A 14,927-nucleotide genomic window follows, 5' to 3' on the forward strand; every position below is an offset into this window, starting at 1 on the left:
GCCTACAGTCTTCAACATTCGTTTGTCTTTGTCCACTTAATCGTTCTGATACAGTTTCTGTCACTGTCTGTAGGCGCTTTCCCTGTCCTGTAATAGGTTTGCTCGAAGCGAGCAAAACTTCACACACTTTTGTAAGACATGGATAACTGTACTTACTCTAACCACTTCATCGTCAAAGGAGGTCTGTGTTGACGATTCACACGAATCTGGCTGCTTCTGTGTCATAGGTCTGTTTTACAGCTTTAGATCGATTGTCGAATCTTTGTGGCAGTTTCCTCTTCATCGTCAGTTGAGGTAGCTTATTTGGGCTGTCAAACAGTGTGGATACTGTATTCCACACGAGTTTATTATTGTCTGCGTTCATGAACTGGTTTTGTTCGAAATGTAGCGAAGAAAACCTAATATTAGTGTACAGGTAAACTAGGTCTTTTTCCATAAGGTCTTCTCGTCTGCCATTACCTAGCTATTTTCTTCTCCTAAAACGAACATTATTCATTAATACACATGTAGTTTGCAAGTGAATCCTGATGATACAGTTTAGTAACATGATGGTATATACCTCTCAGGATCCTTAGGAAACCTAAAAAAAGACCGCTGTGGTATCTTCTTCCTGTTGTTGCTGCAATTTATTGCGCTACAAACGCTCCCACTTGTAAAACCCATTGTGGAAATGAAAATATGCCGGCCGGTATGGCCGTGCGGTTTAGGCGCTTCAGTCTGGAACCGCGTGACCGCTAGGGTCGCAGGTTCGAATCCTGCCTCGGGCATGGATGTGTGTGATGTCCTTAGGTTGGATAGGTTTAAGTAGTTCTAAGTTCTAGGGGACTGATGACCACAGATGTTAAGTCCCATAGTGCTCAGAGCCATTTGAACCATTTGAAATCAAAATAAACAACCATTATTCGCTTTCACGATCGCGCCGAACTCACACTTTAACTTACTGGCCGCTTGGGGCGCTGCTGGTGCGGTAGGCAACAAAATCGAGTCGAAGTGTTGCGACTGTTATGTTAGACTGTGGTATAATTGAACCTGTGATTCTTGCAGGGTTACTGCAGTTAACTGGGGAATACGTTTTGACAATGGCAGGAATAACTACAGAATTGGCGATGACAAGATTGTTAGTTTGGACGAGGAAGAAGAAGACACAGGGTCACCACAAAGATTAAATGGAAGAACGTTATGATTCCAAACTAATATAAAAATTTTATATTACTACTTTTCGATCTCATGCTTGAAAAACTGGAGCAAATGAGTGAAATGTGAAACTATTTCCTATCATAAAACGTTTGCTTGTAACAGGCCTAATAATTGTGAATCATGTTCTGTTGTGTTATTTATGTAAATGAGGCAGATAAAAATGGCCATTTGTGCCAAAACAGTCTCGCTTCTTTGGCGAGGTTTACAATTGCTGCAATATTAGAAAGGCCTATTTCATTATACAGACGTAATCAAATAGAGAAACCACACTACTCTTAGGTACTATACATTTTAACAGCTTTTTCAGTATTACACAACGACATTTTGATTTTTCGTGTAGCAAAATGTTTGGCCAACTTTGAAGTGATAGATCGTTTCCCAGAAAGGAAAGCATGCCGTGTAAAGCTGTAGCAAGATTAGAGAGAAGAAAATGCTGAGGCCTAAGGATTAAAGAAATGTGTACTGTCTTGCTTGTCTCTTATCTTTACTGGTTTTGTTTCCTGATTTAATTTTTGTCACACAAAAGCAAAAGTTATTACCGAATAGACAATAAAGAGTGCAAATTTTCTGGAGTTCTTATTGTCCAGGTCATAAATAATGCCACCAAGTAAAAATTGTGAATCTATTTTAAGGGGGGTACGATGTCAGACTGTCTGACTGGGACCAGGAGAGGCACAACAAAACATTTCAATTTCCACTGCCTTGAATATACACTCCTGGAAATTGAAATAAGAACACCGTGAATTCATTGTCCCAGGAAGGGGAAACTTTATTGACACATTCCTGGGGTCAGATACATCACATGATCACACTGACAGAACCACAGGCACATAGACACAGGCAACAGAGCATGCACAATGTCGGCACTAGTACAGTGTATATCCACCTTTCGCAGCAATGCAGGCTGCTATTCCCCCATGGAGACGATCGTAGAGATGCTGGATGTAGTCCTGTGGAACGGCTTGCCATGCCATTTCCACCTGGCGCCTCAGTTGGACCAGCGTTCGTGCTGGACGTGCAGACCGCGTGAGACGACGCTTCATCCAGTCCCAAACATGCTCAATGGGGGACAGATCCGGAGATCTTGCTGGCCAGGGTAGTTGACTTACACCTTCTAGAGCACGTAGGTGGCCGGGATACATGCGGACGTGCATTGTCCTGTTGTAACAGCAAGTTCCCTTGCCGGTCTAGGAATGGTAGAACGATGGGTTCGATGACGGTTTGGATGTACCGTGCACTATTCAGTGTCCCCTCGACGATCACCAGTGGTGTACGGCCAGTGTAGGAGATCGCTCCCCACACCATGATGCCGGGTGTTGGCCCTGTGTGCCTCGGTCGTATGCAGTCCTGATTGTGGCGCTCACCTGCACGGCACCAAACACGCATACGACCATCATTGGCACCAAGGCAGAAGCGACTCTCATCGCTAGGCAGAAGCGACTCTCATCGCTGAAGACGACACGTCTCCATTCGTCCCTCCATTCACGCCTGTCGCGACACCACTGGAGGCGGGCTGCACGATGTTGGGGCGTGAGCGGAAGACGGCCTAACGGTGTGCGGGACCGTAGCCCAGCTTCATGGAGACGGTTGCGAATGGTCCTCGCCGATACCCCAGGAGCAACAGTGTCCCTAATTTGCTGGGAAGTGGCGGTGCGGTCCCCTACGGCACTGCGTAGGATCCTACGGTCTTGGCGTACATCCGTGCGTCGCTGCGGGTCCGGTCCCAGGTCGACGGGCACGTGCACCTTCCGCCGACCACTGGCGACAACATCGATGTACTGTGGAGACCTCACGCCCCACGTGTTGAGCAATTCGGCGGTACGTCCACCCGGCCTCCCGCATGCCCACTATACGCCCTCGCTCAAAGTCCGTCAACTGCACATACGGTTCACGTCCACGCTGTCGCGGCATGCTACCAGTGTTAAAGACTGCGATGGAGCTCCGTATGCCACGGCAAACTGGCTGACACTGACGGCGGCGGTGCACAAATGCTGCGCAGCTAGCGCCATTCGACGGCCAACACCGCGGTTTCTGGTGTGTCCGCTGTGCCGTGCGTGTGATCATTGCTTGTACAGCCCTCTCGCAGTGTCCGGAGCAAGTATGGTGGGTCTGACACACCGGTGTCAATGTGTTCTTTTTTCCATTTCCAGGAGTGTAGATTTGATGGCTTCCATTACAAAATATACACATTTTTATTTCACAGAGCGAAATACAGTGATTTGCGATACAAGAATGTTTTCTGAAATGGCATAGGATTGCACTTTGACACACTTAAGACCGAATAACATGTCTTATATTTCCTTGAATATATATGTTTTACATACCGAACTCATCAGAAATATATGCAATACAAAATGAACATATTTTTGGAAAATCGTGTTTGCCCCAGTTCGCAAATATGTATAGTAGCTCTGAGACTGGTCAGTATCAATGCTTTTCTGACATCACCTCAAATATTGATGTCACACTTGAAAGTTCAGTGCTGACAACACAAGTGACACTGCTTAAGGAAATTCTTTGCAGAAGCAATGACGGGGTAACATGGGGCAGTGTTCTGTGCTACTCCCCTTGTTATTTCACTATCCTATATCACCTCACTTGTTATTTGTAATTTCAGCATATTGATAGCATTTTTTATTTTGTTTTAGGAGAATCAGATATACCTAGAGATCCAAAAAGGAGGCCTGGGTCACGTAAATATCGTGATTTTACTTATAAGCAACTACAGAAAGCGATTGATGAAGTGAAAAATGAAAGTGTATCTCCAAGGAGAGCTGTTGAATTATACGGGATCACCAGATTCACTTTAGACCGCCATACACACGCTGTAAGGACTGGAAAAGTGGGATTAGTGTGTCTTCGATTCTTGTATCATTTCTGCAGGGGACTGGGCCTTCCATACGATACCATTAGACATTCGTGTAGTTCTGAAATCATTCCTTGACCACAAAGGAATTACTGAGAGGAGATTCAATGACTGCTTCAAAGCCTGTGCCATCTGGATCGTTCCCACCAACACCAGCTTATCTGAATTGCGCAGATGGGAACCCTCTCTACAATATATCCTACATTGCTGTAAGCCTCCTAGCCTCATTAATCATGGTCCTTTACTCACCTATCCCTTTCCCTGTTCCCATTGCAGCACTACAAAGCCCTATATTCATCCAAAGCACCCACAGTCTTTTTACTTCTTTCGTCCCCCCTGTCTAACCTCCCGACCGCACCTAGCTGTCCTTCCCACTGCCTTTCTCGTCTCTTTATGCTCCCACAAGCAGCACTTCACTATCGCCCACCCCTACTGTGTTATCCCTCGCCTTCCATACCCCAGCATCCTCCTTATCCCCACCACCCACACAGCTTCTCCCATCATGTGCTCCTGCTCACAGTCAGAATTTGCCAGCCATAGACTGTGGTGATGTGTGTGCAAATTGTGTTGCGTGAGTGTAAGTTGTCTAATCTGATACAAGCCTGTTTGGTTGAAAGCTATGTTTGACAGGTTTTTTTTGTTGTGCCTGTGTGTAACTCAGCATCTCTACTACATGGTGAGTAGCAACTATCAATTTTATAATATTGTCGTTATTCCATCCTAGAGTTTCCATTGTTTAATATCTATTTCACTTATCTTTTTAGTGATATGAGGATAAAAATAGGCAATATTCCTAGCTTTCCTTTGAACTGAGGGAGTAACAGTCTAGTATTTCTCACGATTTTTTCTGTCCTTCATCCACTTCATCATCATATATTTCTCCAGGGAGTGATTTACAATCAGTTTAAACTTTGCGCATAATTCCATTATGTCCACATACTGGAACTAAATGTTATAGTGGTCTTCAGTACAGAGACTGGTTTGATGCAGCTCTCCATGCTACTCTATCCTGTGCAAGACTCATCATCTCCCAGTACCTACTGCAACCTACAGCCTTCTGAATCTGCCTAGTGTATTCGTCTCTCTCTACGGTTTTTACTCTCCACACCACCCTCCATTGGTGGTCCCTCGATGCCTCAGAACATTTCCTACCAACTGATCCCTTCTTCCAGTCAAGTTGTGCCACAAATTTCTCTTCTCCCCAATCTATTCAGTAACTCCTCATTAGTTATGTGATCTACCCATCTAATCTTCAGCATTCTTCTGTAGCACCACATTTCGAATGCTTCTATTCTCTTCTTGTTGTAATATTATTGGCATTTCCGTCCTATGAAAGCTTTGAGTACCCTTTGAAAGACATTTGTTTTGTATAATTTACATAACTGTAAAGATGTGCATCTAGCGCGGACGCTAATACATCGATTGCGCAGTCAAAGAAACATTTTAACAGAAGCTGAATTGTCGTTCCGCTTCGATCTAAATAAAAGATGACGGTAACAAACTTTTGTAGATCTTCAGATTTTAATGTGCTTCTGCTTGTTATGTGAAAACGTAGAGGAGGTCGACTTTAAGTTAAAAAAGTGAGCGGTCTTGCTAGCGTGCAGACATTATTAATTAATAAAATTAAGGTAATTCATGTTCGAAACTGTAAATCAGCAAGTTATTGTTATCGGAGGTGTTGAACAGTGCAAGAATTGTCTTCAACGAGAGGAGAAAAGTAGTGACTGTAATTTGTGAAAAAAAAAAAAAAACCATGAACCAAGGAGACAGCACAGGACAGGCTGAAATCTGATCGCACCATACTGTTAGAAAAGTACTTATGTAAGTTATATTGTTTATAAATAAGCCCTAATTTGCTAGTGAGAATTGTTTGAATATATTTAGTGTTTACCAGACTTCTTATTCTGTTCTTTTCCTTTATACTTTTTTTATCCTCCATGCCATATTATTTTTATAAATGTCAAACAGCCTTTACTACAGCAGAGAATACTGCGGCATCCTGGTCGTAGACAGAAGGCCGATCCTTGTCTTCTCTACAACTCATAGCTGCCCCATTTATTAATGATTTCATTTGCAAATGCAATTTTTTTTACTATTCATTGTTAAAGGTCCCTTAGGTAATTATAAAATTCATACTGATTACGTAAAGAAATCCGGGTTGTTCTTTTCCAAATAATAGAAGTCTTTGCGTAATCAGAAACTAGCCTCCTTCTGACAACGATCAGGAGACGACCAGAAGACGGCCGTCTTCGACCGCTTTTGTGTCTCCTGTGGCAAAGCTGTGCCAAACTGGGAACACGACATTCTAGTATGAAATACAGATTTAAATTGATATAATTGAAATATATTTAACATAATAATTTTTTTATCATACTAGATCGTCTAAACTATTTATCGTCCATGTTTCACTTCCATACATGGCTACAAATACTTTCAGAAAAGTCTTCCTGACACTTAAATCTATACTCCATATTAACAGAAACGCTTTCCTTACCATTGCCAGTCTACATTTTATATCCTCTCTACTTCGACCATCATGTTATTTTGCTCCCCAAATAGCAAAACTCCTTTACTACTTCAAGTGTCTCATTTCCTAATCTAATTCCCTCAGCATCACCCGACTTAATTCGACTACATTCCATTATCCTCGTTTTGCTTTTGTTGATATTTATCTTATATCCTCCTTTCAAGGCACTGTCCATTCCGTTCAACTGCTCTTCCAAGTCTTTTGCTGTCTCTGACAGAATTACATCATCATCGGCAAACGTCAAAGTTTTTATTCCTCCTGGAACCAAATAATGTCCTTTAATTTTCTAAGCAAGAAGTGAACAACTGCTTACTTGCTCTTTTCAGTATAAAAACTCTACAACTCTTCTTGACGGATTAATTAATGTAAGTAACCATTGTCACTATGACATCATAATTACTAATCCCTGTCTCTACACTGTCACTGTTTATAAGGTCAGGTCTATAGCTACAATAGGCTCAAAAGATTTCTAATATAAAAATAGGGGACTCAAATTAGAAGCTGATCCTATATAGTAGATATGCACTAAAACACTTGGTTTGTGCTACAACTTCATACATTATTATTAAAATTCCCACAAAAAATCAAAATATCTTGCATTACTAATATTTTATTGTTGTCATATGTGAACACAGTATATCACTTTAATATAACAACATCTTTAACTAGGGTAGACAATGACTGTCACTTACTTCGAACTCTCCGTTGGCCTGGAAGTTTTGCTGTGGGTAATTTCTGAAAATACCTTTTTTTGCTATGTTTTTCAGATGAATGTATATCATTCAGGAGTTTGATATTATCCAACAGAATTTTTTAAGAATCAATACTTGAAATATCATGAAAATGAATCTTAGTTGTAATTGTTTCGTTAACAGTTTTCACGCTAAACCTATTCTTTTCATAGAAAACTCTCTTTCTGCAGCATCATAACTGAAATGTACTTCGCAGATTCGATGCAGTTTGTACGGGGACGATGCATTTACTATTATAGATTCACACTTTGTTCTGGAACAGGTAAATTTCGGACCGAACAGTCTCCTGATGATGCAGCAGTGCAGCCCATCAGCTGAAGGAATTATTATGTTGATTTCATGGAAAGCTAGCAAACTTTCCTCAGCAGCAAGACGCTTTTACTCGTGATTTGTAAGGGCGCTGTTCTCACCTTTTGTAACGAAACACACAACACTTTACCACAAAGCATAATTTGGAACAGATAGCTTGTGTTTCTTCATATTAATGTGACACCAAACATCAGATCCGCTCCACAGTCGATTGTAGAACACAATGTGCAAGATAATTTCCCGCTTTGCTGTTCTAACTTCAGAAACGGAAACTCAGTTTTACTTTCTTTAGTAAATTCACATTTTTTTTGCATTTCTATGAGAACTTTCCAATAAATGACAACAAGTAAGGTAATCTGTGGCTCTAACAGTCTAAGACCATGCTTTTAAATGCGTCAACTTGAAGCAATACGCAAAGTACAAAGAAAAAAACTCACTGACATTAAACTTCGAAAATACTCACTATATGCAATGCAGAACCTGTAAGAGGTTTCCACCCAGCATATGCATAAAGTTCGAAGAAGAGCAGATAGAAGAGGTTGACAGTCTTAAATTCCTGGGATTACAACTTGATAATAAATTCAGTTGAGAGGAGCACACCACAGAACTGCAAGAAACGCCTTAACAAATCTGTATTTGGAATTCGAGTGTTAGCAGACACAGGTGACATAAAAATGAAAAAGCTTGCATACTTTGCCTACTTTCATTCCATAATGTCATATGGTATAATATATTGGGGTAACTCCAAGTCAAACAAAAGTTTTCAGAGTCCAAAAGCGTGTAATACGTTTTATTTGTGGAGTAAATTCACGGACGTCCTGTAGAAACCTCTTCAAAGGACTGGGTATACTAACTACTGACTCTCAGTATCTCTTTTTCCAACAAACAGCTCAGTTCATACATACAATACCAGGAGCAAGAATGATCTGCACAGGCACTTGGAAGCACTTACTTTAGTTCAAAAAGAGGTCCACTACTCAGGAACACTCATCTTCAATAATTTGCCAGTAAACATAAAAAATTTAGTTACAAATAAAGATCAGTTTAAAAGGAGCCTGAAAGACTTACTAGTAGGCCAACTGCTTCTACTCCATTGACGAATTTTTTAATAGAAACAAATGATGTATTGTATAAACTCATACTATTAATATTGTTATGTCAGCTTTAAAATAAATAAATAAGTAAAAAAAGACATGTTCCACATCCACGAGGATCTCCTCAGCACAGATCTATGGAACGAAAAACTAATCTAATCTAATAATCTCATCTAAAAAGCGGAAGTAACAAACTGCTCGCTATGTGAAAGCATTTTACATAGGACCAACAAAAGAACTTCAGAAATAGCATCCTCCTTAGTTTGGTTTAATCAGAGTACTTTCTTTATTCTTTAGGTATGAGTAAATGTATTCTCCATTTCATTATACTACACATTGCTTCTGCCATTTTTTCTCGAAGTTCGTGACTTCATTGTGAAAACCTTACAAAAAATTTGCGATTAATAGTATTGGCCGTCGCTGGCCACTCTTGCTCCTAGCTTTACGGCAGCATACGAATCCCGCAGTTTATAAACTGGGCATCTTTTGAGAGGTCAAGTCCTGAACTTGACCCAACATACCGAGGATGGGTTTGAGAGGAAAGAGATCACGGGAGTGGCATTCATAGACCTTTCAGCTGCATATGATACTGTCGGAGGCTCCTTAGGAAAGTATATAATGTGACAAGAGATTACCATTTAACATCACTGATCGGTACTTTCCTGCATAATAGGAGATTTTTCGTCTGTCTCCAGGGCAAGAAGAGCAGGTGGAGAAATCAGAGGAATGGCCTACCTCAGGGAAGCGTCCTCGCCCCAGCTCTGTATAATATATATACAAATGACCAACCAGTGCGAAACATCACGCGCCAATTTATGTATGCCAATGACACTGCAGTTGCAGCCAAAGGTAACAATTTTATGGATGTAGAGGAGAAATTAAGCAGTACCTTGGAAGCTCTCTCCCAGTATTATGAGGCAAATCACCTAAGGCCGAACCCTTCCGAGACGCAGGTCTGTGCATTCCATTTAAAGAACAGGGAGGCAAATCGTGAATTAAATGTAATACGGAGAGGTGAACGTCTCGAGCATTGTAAAACGCCCAATTATCTTGGTGTCACATTGCAATGCCACAAGGGAGAAAGTCTCAACTAGAAACAACATCATCAGGAAACTAACCAGCGGATCCTGGGGTGCAAACCCAAAAGTCCTGAGAACTTCAGCCCTTGCGCTCTGTGTGTCAGCCGCGGAATACGCCGCTCCAGTACGGTCTGCATCGACACACGCGAGAAAAGTTGGTGTCGCGGTGAATGAAATGGCACGGATTGTTACCGGATGCTCGAGGCCAACCCCAGTGCACAAGATGTACTTAATCGTGGGGATCGCACCGCCCAACATACGACGTGACATCGCTGCCGAAGCCAAAAAAACCGAGCAAGAAAAGGACATGCGTCACCCTTTATATGGACACCAGCCTGCCGACTGACGGCTTTGTTCCTGTCACGTACCCGAGCCCTGGAAGCGTTGGCTGTAGAGAATCGTTTGAAAAGGTGGAAATCGACCTGAGAGACCCCCATAAAGATGTAAAATAAGAACTGGCGCCCGGTGGAGACCTACCGTACACAGTCTGGAGAACCCTAAACCGTATGAGGGTGGAAGTGCCAAAGTGCAAGACAAACCTGCAGCAATGGGGTTCCCTAAAAGAGAATGAGAATACTCTGTCTGTGTGGTTCCGTCCAGTATCCTCGACACCTGCTTATCTGTCCATATTTAGACCAACCCTGCACAATGAATGACTTATGGGAGGCAAATGACAAGGCCATATTGGCTGCTGATTTTTGGAAGACTGAAGTCTAGTTCCGGACACGGAAAGTGAGTTTCAACAGGAGCCGTGAATCGATCCAATTTTGCACTTGTTCATATGACCGTATGTGCTAGCCAGATAGGTCGTGTGCCATCAATAGAGGAAGGTGGCAGTTAGAGGGAGAAATATCCTGAGAATACAGCAGGTGGGGCACACTTTCCCATTTCAACGTTTCCAAGTATGTTTTGACAGGATTTTCGACTTGGGGTTGTGCACTGTCTTTCTGCAAAATCATCTTTTCATGTCTATCGCTGTACTGTGGCCGTTTTTCTTTCAGTGATTGGCTCAAACACATCAATTGCTTTCGATAACGGTCTCCTGTGATTGTTCCCGTATGTTGCAGTAGCATCGAAAGATTTCTCTCTTTCACAACCGTGCCGGTCTTCAACGTCAAAATCACCATTCTTGAAGCACGGAAACTATTTTCTGCAAAGTTCTGTCACTAAGAGGCGTCTCATCACAGGTCTTACCCAGCTTTTTATGAGCCTCAGCCGCAGATGATGAGAATTGGGCTCATAAGTTGACATATTACACATTACAGTCATCTAGATACAATCAAAAATCGACGAATATTTTCTCAAATGCCTAAGATTACTGTGTGACACTTACGACCTACGACTTGCACCACTACTCTCCACTAATGGCGTCTACTGCACAATGGCAGAAGCAAAGTTGTAGACCAAATATTTCAAAATATACGAAACACTTTATGAAAAATGGGGCAATATACATCCTGTATACTATCTGATCAAAAGTATCCGGACACACCCAAAAACATATGATTTTCATATTAGGTGCATTGTGCTGCCACCTACTGCCAGGTACTCCATATCAGCGACCTCAGTCGTCATTAGACATCGTGAGAGAGCAGAAATCACGGACTTCGAACGTAGTCAGGTGATTGGGTGTCACTTCTCTCATACATCTGTAGGCAAGATTTCCACACTCCTAAACATCCCTAGGTCCACTCTTTCTGATGTGATAGTCAAGTGGAAACATGAAGGGACACATACAGCACAAAAGCGTACAGGTCGAACTCGTCTGTTGACTGACAAGAGACTGTCGACAGTTGAAGAGGGTCGTAATGTGTAATTGGCAGACACATATCCAGACCATCACACAGGAATTCCAAACTGTATCAGAATTCACTGCAAGTTCTATGCCAGTTAGGTGGGAGGCGAGAAAACTTGGATTTCATGGTCGAGCAGCTGCTCATAAGCCACACATCACGCCGGTAAATGCCAAACAATGGCTTGCTTGATGTAAGGAGCATAAACATTGGAAAAACGTTGTGTGGAGTGACGAATCACAGTATATAATGTGATGATCCGATGGTAGGTGTGGGTATGGCGAATTCCCGGTAAACGTCATCTGCCAGCGTGTGTAATACAAACAGTAAAATTCGGAGGGGGTGGTGTTATGCTGTGGTCGTGTTGTTTTAAAAGGCACTATGACAGCACAGGCCTACATCAATGTTTTTAAGCCCCTTCTTGCTTCCCGCTGTAGACGAGTAGTTTGGGGATGACGACTGCACCCTTCAACACGATCGAGCCCCTGTTCATAATGCACGTCCTGTGCCGTAGTGGTTACATGACAATAACATGCCTGTAATAGACTGGCCTACACAGAGTACTGACCCGAATCCTACAGAACACATTTGGGATGTTAACGCTGACTTCGTGCCAGGCCTCACCGACCAACATCGACACCTCTCCTCACTGCAGCACTCTGTGAAGACTGGGCTGCCACTCCCCCAGAAACCTTCCAGCACCTGATTGAACGTACGCCTGCGGGAGTGGAAGCTATAATCAGGGCTATGGGTGGGCCGACACCATATTGAATCCCAGCATTACCAATGGAAGGCAGCACAAGTACTGAAGTTAGCAAAATATAAAATTATGACATAATTCTTTTGCTTAATTAATTATACAAACACTGTAGTGGCCACTGGGTCCTGTTGTTTTCATCACGGTCTGTATGACTTGTACCTGAAGAGAATCGAGTGAAAAATTTCAACCATATGGAGTCAAGTTGTGAGCAGCAGTCTCCCTGGACCTGATTATCTTGTACCGATTTGAGAATTTACATACAATGGAAGAATAATAATTATATCTTTCTTTAAGATGTCTCGACTCCATCCCTTGCACATGGTGATGTTTTTAATACAGGTTACTTGCTACTAACTTTTAAAAAATACTTACATTTTTCATTACTTAAGTGTTGAGGCAGGAATGTTAGAACTAGAATGAAAGTTACCAGAGATTATCACAGCACATATGACATGACAAATAACTTTATTGAGATATTCAGTTTTTATTAAAACAGTGAACCAAACCCAAAAATTTCATATAAAAATTAACTATACAAACAAACTTTCAGCACATTACAGGCACAGAACGCCCCACAATACAGACATCAAGAAAATTTATATTAGGAAATTGAACTATTTATTTTAACGTTTATTTGGGTACGCATTCTTAAATTTGTGGCATGGAAATCCACGTGAGCACCAAGGTGAGTGCTACACCAAAAATGGAAGCCACTTTCTGTGCAGCATTCGTGCCATCGTCTGCTCCTACTTGCTTTATTTTATCATAAAACTCTGCCTGCTCCTGGTTTTGATTCTCACTGTCTCCCTCTTCGTCATTGCCAGTAAATGAAGCAGAATATTTCTCTTCACTGTGTTCTACAGCCTCTATCCTCCTCTTAACGGTAGGCCACAGGATCAGCTTACTGGTACTGACCGTGGGCTGTGAGCTCGGTTGTCCTGCAGCTGTAGGCACTGAGGTGTCTCTTTGTGTATTGACTGAAGACACTGTGATCTCTTTTTGTGTATCAGTTGTGGAAACTGAGCTACTTTTTCGTGTATGGACTGTGGGAAGTGCGGTCTCTTTTCGTGTATGGACTGTGGGAAGTGCGGTCTTTCTTCGTGTATCGACTGTGGGAAGTGCGGTCTTTCTTCGTGTATCGACTGTGGGAAGTGCGGTCTCTTTTCGTGTGTCGACTGTGGGAAGTGCGGTCTCTTTTCGTGTGTCGACTGTGGGAAGTGCAGTCTCTTTTCGTGTGTCGACTGTGGGAAGTGCAGTCTCTTTTCGTGTGTCGACTGTGGGAAGTGCAGTCTCTTTTCTCGTGTCGACTGTGGGAAGTGCAGTCTCTTTTCTCGTGTCGACTGTGGGAAGTGCAGTCTCTTTTCTCGTGTCGACTGTGGGAAGTGCAGTCTCTTTTCGTGTGTCGACTGTGGGAAGTGCAGTCTCTTTTCGTGTGTCGACTGTGGGAAGTGCAGTCTCTTTTCGTGTGTCGACTGTGGGAAGTGCAGCCTCTTTTCTCGTGTCGACTGTGGGAAGTGTGGTCTCTTTTTGTGTATCAACTATGGAAAGTGTGGTTTCTTTTCCCACTTCAACTGTCCCCACGGAAATTCCACTGTCTGTACGATCCGAAACATCTGCACCGTTTGCCGATCCACTGTAGCTTTCGGTACGGTTTCCTGCAGTACGGCTTTCATCCTTCACCCCCAGTTCAGTACTGACAAAGTCAACATCTGTTCCGTGCTGCATTCCGGCACCAGGGGTCGTCAGAAAGTCATTTTTAACTTCACGCACCTGAAATGGGAGTAACAACACAAAATTAATATTAGTTCATTTATCGTGTTCCACAGATCCCGTCAAGAAGGAGTTCCTTCAGAGACGTGGAATGCGTCACGGCGTACAGTATCTAACTACGAGCAAATCTTAGAAAACATCTGTATATTGCATTAACAGCAAACAGCCACTTTACTGCTTAAAGCTATTTGTGCTTATGGCAGTCAAGTTTGAGTAAATTAGGGAGAAACCTGCTACTAAAAAGATCTGCTGCCTCTTCACAGGTCTCACTGAAAAGCTACTGGGCTGGTTTTTTAACAGACAAACAGCGCAGGCCCGAATGTCAGACACTACAGTTCCAAGTTGTGTGACATCTTCAATCTCCATTCCAATTAGCCACTCACCAGCCAACCACTCATTCGAGCTGTGGCATCTGTATGTCAGACTGTGTATCTGCTGCCTGTCGAAAAAAATTTGGGAAGAACTACAGATTAATGTAAAATTCTGAGTGAATTTGGAGGGATTGCCACAGAGCCTTATTCTTGATTAAAATAGGAGTAAATGATATCCCTTTCACACTCCAGTTTTTGAATGGTCTAAGTGGTTCAAAGAGGGGTGAGAAGAGATTGAAGATGAGTCACGTTTGTGGTGACCTTCCAACACCGACAATGGTTGAAAACATTGAAAAAAAATTGTAAATATAATCCAAAAGACTGTCACTTGAGTATTTGTGTGGTTTCTGATATAGTAAGATTTGTCAAAAAACAGTACATCAGATTTTACATGAACATTTTCACATCA

Source organism: Schistocerca cancellata, chromosome 11, assembly GCF_023864275.1.
Source record: "Schistocerca cancellata isolate TAMUIC-IGC-003103 chromosome 11, iqSchCanc2.1, whole genome shotgun sequence".
Classification (NCBI taxonomy): Eukaryota; Metazoa; Arthropoda; class Insecta; order Orthoptera; family Acrididae; genus Schistocerca; species Schistocerca cancellata.